Here is an 8340-nt window from a genome sequence, read left to right as displayed (position 1 = left end):
ATTTAAAACAATTTCCTCCAGTGTAACCCAGAAGGATGAGTACTTTACTTCCTGGAATGGAAGACCAGAAAAATAAAATTCAGACAAGTTTTTCAACTTCGCCCCACTGCCAGCGTAGTCTCCCGCAATCGCTTAATGAAAATTATGCAATAATGGAAGCGGCACAGAGAGACGTAACAGCAGTTCATCTTACACGGCATTAAAGGACGAGCAGATGACGAAGGGGAGCAAAAGACGCCGCTGTTAATGTCATAGGAGGGCAGCTGCTCCCTGGGGCTTTTCCGTGTTAGGCGTTTTACAGGAATGACGCTGTAAATGATGTATAAACGGAAAGGTATTCCCACACACGTACCTGATTCCAGCGTAAACAAGGTTAATAATATCACTGCCGTTATTCTACTCCATTTAGGTGACGTTGCAGTTTAAGCATTAAGAGAAAAAGTCAAGTTTGTTTTTCTGTTTCCGCGTGTTTAAAACCTTATATCCGTACTTTGGCCACTGGGTGGCGTCGTTTCCTGGTTTACAACGTTTTCCCACACAGGAGTACTATCTGTATTGACTATTATTATGATGATGATTAATATAATTATTATTATTATTATTAGTAGTAGTAGTAGTAGGATTGTTATTATTATTATTATTATTATTATTATTATTAATAATAATAATAATAATAATAATAATAATAATAATGTAAACTTTTATAAACTAGATGGTAGCACAGATTTTAGCTTGTTAGCTGCACACAATGCCTGAAGCTCCAGAGAAACATCGCATTGCTTTTGTTACTTTATTTCCTAGACGTGTTTTCCTTACTTTTAAAGCACAGAACACTATCGCTATTGATGTGTGTTTAGCTGTTCTCTTTGTCTTGCTTTCTAATAGCACATCATCACCAGATAGCAAACCGGATCTGACCAGAGGTATCACAAGCTCTGGAAGGGACCCGCACAATAGGTCTTGGTCCACTTGCACAGCGGCACGGATCCGGAACAGATAAAGATCATGGGTTCGTACTGGATCCGGGAAAGACTCCCCAGATCTGCCGAAATAATAGCTCACCCGGCCCGGATCCAAATTGGATCTGTTCATGAAAAAAAAAATGGGACTTTAAATTCAAAATCTTTTCATTTAAGCAACAAAAGAAATCACACTGATCACAAAACTATAGTTTGTCTGTATCATGGGGCTTTTCTCAAAGGCCCATGGATATGTGACTATTCTGCTGAGGCTGGGCAGGACCTAGCAGCTTTTCGGTTAGACACTTAGCCTGCGAGCCACAAGCTGCTCCCCCATCTTACTGTCTGGCTCAGAAATTCCGCTCCGAGGAGGCGACCAGCTCCATCGCTGCCCTTCGGCAGATCTCTGGGAGGGGCCTGAACTCTCCACTGCGGCTGGCTGCCTCTCCCTACTGGAGGCGATTCTATGGGCACTGGGGGCCCGACATAAATAATCCATGGGGCCCTCCATCTCCCCCTCCCAACAACATGCTTAAATTTATTGCCATTAAGTCTAAATAAATAATATCCACAAAGAGAATTTAATAAATACAAGCCCTTTATTTTCAGTTTTGTGCAGAACAGGATACATAATTACAGTACATTTGTCGTTGCAATGTACTATGGAATCAGCACCTATCCATCTGTCTACCTGTCTCGCTACCTGTCTATCTTCCTGCCCCCCTACCTGTCTAATTAATTGCCTCCCTACCTGTCTAATTGCCTGCCTTCCTACCTGTCTAATTAATTGCCTCCCTACCTGTCTAATTGCCTGCCTTGCTACCCGTCTATCTACCTGCCTCCCTACCTGTATAATTACCTGCCTCCCTACCTGTCTATCTACTTGCCTCTCTCTCTGCATCCCTACCCCTCTCTCCATCTCTCTACATATCTGTCTGCCTCTCTATCTCTCTCATCTCTCTCCAGCCCCTTACTTGTCTGTCTCCAGTTTTATTTGTCACGCATACACACACTCTGCGATGGGTTAACATTCCGTCCTGAGTTATTCCCTGCCTTGCACCCGTAGCTTCTTGGATAGGCTCTGGATCTCCGTCACCCTGCATAGACAACAAACATACACTGAACATGTGGATAAACAAACATACACTGAACACATGTGTAGGGAAAACACTATATAAAGATAAGTGAAGCGTAGGAGTCACCTGAGAGCAGCTAGAGAGCAGCCTGTCAGAAGGCCACAGGAACAACAAACTCGCCCCAGGTTGTGTCTGGCCGCGTCGCCCCCACCAGTACAGTCAGCGGATCTTCCAGTGCCCACTCTGCGGTCACCGCGCTTGACTCATGGGACTTTCCCCGGGGGACTCGCAGCGTGGTGGGTGGCGGGGGGGGGGGGGGGTGGGTGGAGCCTGACATGAGCACCAAACACTGATAGACATCTGAGAGCAGCTGACCTCACCTCTAGGGGCAGCTGTGGGTCGCCACGGTACCGCTGCCAGTGAGCAGCTGTGCTCGTTGCCCCGCCCCAGTGGTGCCAGATGGCCAGACCAGTTATTTCAGGCCGACAGAGAATTTTTTTTTGGGGGGGGGGGGGGGGGGGGCTGCAATATGACAAACGTTGCCCATGCTGGTGGATTCTTTTAAATATCAATACCTTCAAGACGAATGTCAGTATTAAATGTATCTGATCAGACAGACGCTAACTGTGTACCAGTCATTTAACTAAAACGAATGAGTCATTATTAATGGGAAACAAGTACATTGACCCTAAAGATACACAGCAGAAGAAAATAAAAGTGTAAAATCTCCCTACTGCATCTTTTCCCCAAAGCAACAAAAAAAACACGAAACTGAGTATCTCGTTCAGAAAAAACACACAAACACCAACCGCTGTGGGCCTTTCAGGCACTATGGTGTTTTGTGCTGGGGCAGGGGGGGGGGCAAGGAGGCCTGTAGAAATGGGTCACGGCGTATTCCTGGGGAGGGCCTCTTTGCTGAATGCGCCGCGTGTCTCTGTGATCTGGTTAAGCCGTGACAGTGTAGCGTACCGCTGAATATGCTTTCGTACTTAAAGTCATACCCATAGGAGGGCTGGCACTGCAGCCAGCACTGCAGCCAGCACTGCGTAATGCAGGGGGAAGATCAGTCTGAACGCAAGGAAATGAACCAAAGGCCTGTTTTATTGCCAACCGATCAGCAACTGGAACAAACTGTTTCAGTTTTGTTTTCCTTTCCAATGACTTTCTCAATAATTCAAGGGCCACAGGGCCTCCAGGAACCAGTTAAAGCACATTTCTGCTGTAAAACACTCTCCCAGTTCCTACAGATTCTCTGCTGAAAATATTCCAGCTTCCCACCAATTTCGTAAATTTGACAGATTTGCAAACAGGCTGCCCTAAAATGTCCCTGCAATCTGCATACCGTGAAGCCTCTGTAGGAGATGCAGCCTCTCAGTCTGCGCATTATGACTGCGAGCAGTGCTGATTAGATGCCATTCCCAGCATGATGAGACATCAGAGGCTCAGACCCGCGCAGCCAGAACATGAACGTGACTGTTGGCTTTACGGTCACTGGCGGTGTGTGGTGGGCGAGGAGGAGGCTGGGCCCTGCGTCACGCAGGGCAAAAGTGACGAGGGGGAACACTGCAGTGTGGGAGGAGGGGCTGTGCTTGCGGATAAACATAGTGGGAGGTGGGCCTACACTTGGTTATAGACGCAGTGGGAGGTGGGCCTACACTTGGTTATAGACGCAGCGGGAGGTGGGCCTGCGCTTGGTTATAGACGCAGTGGGAGGTGGGCCTGCGCTTGGTTCATCACCAGCATAACAAACACTGTGAGGGATCTTAACCAGCTGTAGCCAGCTGAGATACCCTGTGAAGGACCTTAACACACTGTTAGCAGCTAAAATACAATGTGAAGAAAAATGCTTTCAGAACTGAACTTTGATTTGCTAATGATGCAAATGAGTTTCTCATTGGGGAAAAAGTGGCAGATACTAGGAATAATTACAGAAAGAAAGCATCTATTAGACAGAACCATGCCAACTCCATAGCCTGAAGAAATTCCAATTTATGGAGATTTCTCTCCTACATAATCCTGCCACGATGAGACAAATTCCTTAATGGGGTTGGGAAATGGGGAATATTCTGGAAGGAAGACCATTGAAAGGTGGATCTTTGTGGAAACACTCATTCATGATGTGGAAAAGCTGCAGTGAAAGGTGATATGGTTCTACATGATGATGCACAGGGAATTCCCGATTGTTCCAGATCTTAGTGGTCTCATTGGAACAGAACATCCTTTGGAGCCCTACAAGTCATCACTGGATGTGTTATATGGTACAGGGGTGGCATGGTGGTGGATGATGCCTCCACAAAGGGTGACATTGCCCCCAGAGATGCCAGGGTCCACTGCTGTGGCCAGTGTTCACCCCTTAGCCTGTATGTGAGCAGTTTAGCTTGTTAGCATGTATAGAAGGACACGTTTGTTTGACTGGAGTCGCTGGCGTTGAGTAACAGTGGACTCTGCATGACAGCGTAAACTTAACACAGCCTGTGATGAAACCCATGCTTTCGGTTTTGCAAACACAGTTTAGGAAATCTGCAGTTTGTGTGTATCAGGTAATTATTGCCTAACATTTTGCAAAGAGAGTTTTCATGTGTGTGGAGGTGCTGGGGTATCGTGTTCTGGGTTTGGGGCGGCGCAGTGGCCTCACACCTCTGGAGAACTGGGTATGATTCCCTGCCACAGCTCCATGTGTGCGGAGTTTGCATCTTCTCCCCGCGTTGGTGTTGGGGTTCCTCTGGGTTCTCCGGTTCCCCCCCCCCCCACAGTCTATAAACATGTTCAGGTGTGTTGGAGTTGCTAAATTGTCTGTGGGTGTGTGTGTGCATTTTGTTTGTAAATAGTGTGTGTGTGTGTGTGTGTGTGTGTGTGTGTGGTCCAGGTATACTTTACCTTATGAGGACCAAATGTCCCCACGGCGTGATGAATGCCTGTTTAGTTTAGTGACGTAAACAGTGATAGATGCACCTTCTGATGTTAAGATGACAGGTCCTGTTTTACAACACGTCTTCTACAGATGTGAAAAGAATCTTATTGGCCAGTGTTGCAGCTCACAGATGTAAGAGATTTCTTATTAAACTATAAACCTACTGTACCCTCCAGTGTAAAACGATAAGACCTAGAGCGAGCTTCAAAGGTGACTTCCGACATTCTGCCCCGCTGCGGCACGCTGAAAGTTAGGGGATACCCTAACAGTTGTTTACACTCTCACCCCTTTATACATACACCGTCATGTTTTTATTCCATCTTATCCAGGTCTTATGGCATATTCTACCCACGTTTTCCTTAATTTTAACATTTTTGTTTTACATTTTACTCTAAATCATGGTCTTACGGTAGTTATTGTTTCCGTAAATGTCCTTTCATGTGTCTCTGTTGTTGTGTACTGCTGCTGTTATTAGAAATGAACCAAGCGCGTTTTCCTTGTATGTACAGTCATACAATGACAGCGAAGAACTTTGAACCCTGACTCCTCTCTAATGACCTGATGTTCCCCCATCGCTATGCTACAAATCGAAGATCAGAAGCAGCTTGATACGTGATATGTGAGGCTCTGAGCCTTTGCAGTCCTGTCAGGATCTTGACATTGATACAGTATTTTTGTTTATTAAGCACAGTATGGTGAAGATCAAGAGTGTGACTGCAGGTTCCTTCATAAAGCTTGATTGTTCACTTCCTGCTGGCTTTCAAGTAAGACTTGTCCAGTCTGGTCTAAAGGTTGCTTGTCCACTTCCTGCTGGTTTTCACAAAGGACTCTTCCAGTCCTGTCACTGTGAGCCAGCGTCCAATCGTCCTGGGCCTCATTGATGAGAATGCAGAGCTATTCTCAAAAGAGCGGATCGAAGGGGGTCTGAAGACCAGAACATGGCACCTTCTCCTCTTCAGCAATGTTCTAGCCATGGCCAAGCACAGACAGGAGGTGAACACTGATTTTCACTTATAGGAAACCCTCAGAGTGAGACATCAATCAGTGTGAACACTCTCATTGGCACTGTGTGGGTGGACTCCAATCACCTTTTTCTACTTTTAGGAACAAGAGACAGTTATTGTAGATGGGGAACTTTGAACACGAGAGCAGGTGACCACAAACAGGGGAATTTCTGCAAATCACCATTTATGGCTGAGCCAAAAATATTTAAAGTGATGGAATCCAGGGGAACTGACATTGACCTGACTTTGGTACTTTGGTCATATTTGTTTAATATCAGAGCAGATATGAAACTGAAGGTATCAGACAGATGATGAGAGGATCAGAGCAGTTTTCTGCAGAATTCACCCCTCAGTCTCTTCAGACTGATTCCCTCGCTCTGTGGTCTAGCATAACATGGACGGGCTATCTGTAGGTGTTTCATTTGCATTTGTAGAGCTGCCCTGTATGTTTGTCTGTTTGTGTTATTTTGGTGGTCTTTTCAGAAAAGGGTAAGGTTTGGTATGACTACCTTCAGTCTTCCCACGTCTTGTGGTGGGGACAGAACGCAAAGTTTGGCTTAGAGCTTCTGCGGAGAAAATCCGCCATAATTTTGGGGCTTGGGAATCCACTGGCAGGGTGTTATTGACCCGTCCAGCCCGGCCTGTCCTGTCCTGTCCTGCATGTGGGCGTGGGACAGACCAGCATCTCACCCCGGGTATCTCCGGTCTTGTGGCCTCTGGTGCATGGGATGATGGCTGGAATTAGAAGAAGAATTAGAAGCACTTCTGGGAAATAAATGGCTGCAGGACTCGAGTGATCATCCAAATGAGATGTTTGAGGAAACCAATGAAGGTTTCTGTCATTTTTGGGAAATTACCAAAAAAATTGCATCTTGCATCTTTTGCAGTGAATTTCTCAGTCTACGATAGAAAGCCGAGTTCATCTTAGTCAAGTCTAAAACAATTATAAAATAGCTATGAGTCACTGAAAGCCACAGATAAATTCCCGTAAAAGTGTTTATGTCCTTCAGAAAGAGAAAGAAAAGCATGATCGTGCACGTGTGGGGTGACCAGTTCTTAAAAGATTTATATGATATGTATATGAACCAATAACACCAAAGTAACACCAAAGTAACACCTTTTAATCCCACTTGAGCAACTGGCCCTTCCTGTCAGCTGACAGGAAACTGGCTGTGGATCAAAATGTGTCAAAACGAAACACGGGCACTTCCCCAAAAAAGTGATGAAAGCAATATTTTCAATGAAACATAACAGAAAACACTGAATATTAGTCATAAGTTTTTTTTATAGGTAAAACATGGATGTTGTGTTACTGGGCTATTTTTAACCTGATAATATTTCTCATTATTTATACTGTTACAGTAAAATTAGCAATAACAAGGACACAGGTCCCGTTTGCACACTGATGAGGAGATTCTCATAGCACCAGTATGGGAAAGTACCACATATTTTTATGGTCAGGTGACAAACTGTCGGTGATTACCAGCTAGCAGCACATTCTGGTGTTTGTAGGTTTATTTCTGGCACACCGTTTGTTAATGAAAATAATCTGAACACAGTTTTGGCAAAAATATATTAAACCTCCAGATATGTGACCTTAGCTCTCGCCTACAGCTGTTTCCCGGAGATTGGCCATCCATTGTAGTGGATGAGTGCAGAGATGTTTGGAGTGATCTACTCCGCTTTGGCCGGCAATCTGCTCTTCCAGGGAGAAGGCATGATACAAGCTGAAATGTGTGCTGCAGGACTTGTGACCTGCTATATACCATGATGAAGGAACTTCCAGTGTGACCTTGAGATCTCCCTGAACCTGACTTGGGGTGGTTAGGTCCATCATTTAGCTGACGCCTTCATCCAAAGCCACTAAAAGATTGGCTCAGGAATACATGGGGACTAATCCAAGGTCACACCCTTAACTAGTAGGACCCCTGCTAAGTAAATTCATACACAGCATTGCCAAGTTACTTTGAGACATTATGTAAAAACTCAAAAGGGAAGTGAAAGCAAGGTCCCCTGTAATGAATGAAGATCAGCCCAGGACGAGGGGTGAATGGGTAGAGTTTGCTATTCAGATTAGTGTCCTAGTGCATTATCCTGACGCACACAGAAGTGTGTCTGACTCAGTATAAACCAAATCAGTTAAAAGTGAAATGGTTCTGTGAGTGAGGAAAGAGGCACAGAATGCTGCAACCAGCAGGTGGCGTAGTTATTAAGGGATTGGTTCAGGTACTTAAGCAGAACTGCTATAAATGAAGGGCAGTAAACAGAAAGACAAAAGTCAAGCCACCAATCATGTGAGGGGGAGTTATCTACCTGTTACTTAAGGCTTCATCGGGGTCGAACCCGTCTCACGTGAGGGCAGAGAGGATGCACGTGGACACGTACGCGTC

The sequence above is a fragment of the Brienomyrus brachyistius genome, chromosome 19 (assembly GCF_023856365.1).
Source record: "Brienomyrus brachyistius isolate T26 chromosome 19, BBRACH_0.4, whole genome shotgun sequence".
Taxonomy (NCBI): domain Eukaryota; kingdom Metazoa; phylum Chordata; class Actinopteri; order Osteoglossiformes; family Mormyridae; genus Brienomyrus; species Brienomyrus brachyistius.
The sequence above is the reverse complement of the archived record's forward strand: the minus strand, read 5'-3'. Positions refer to the sequence as shown.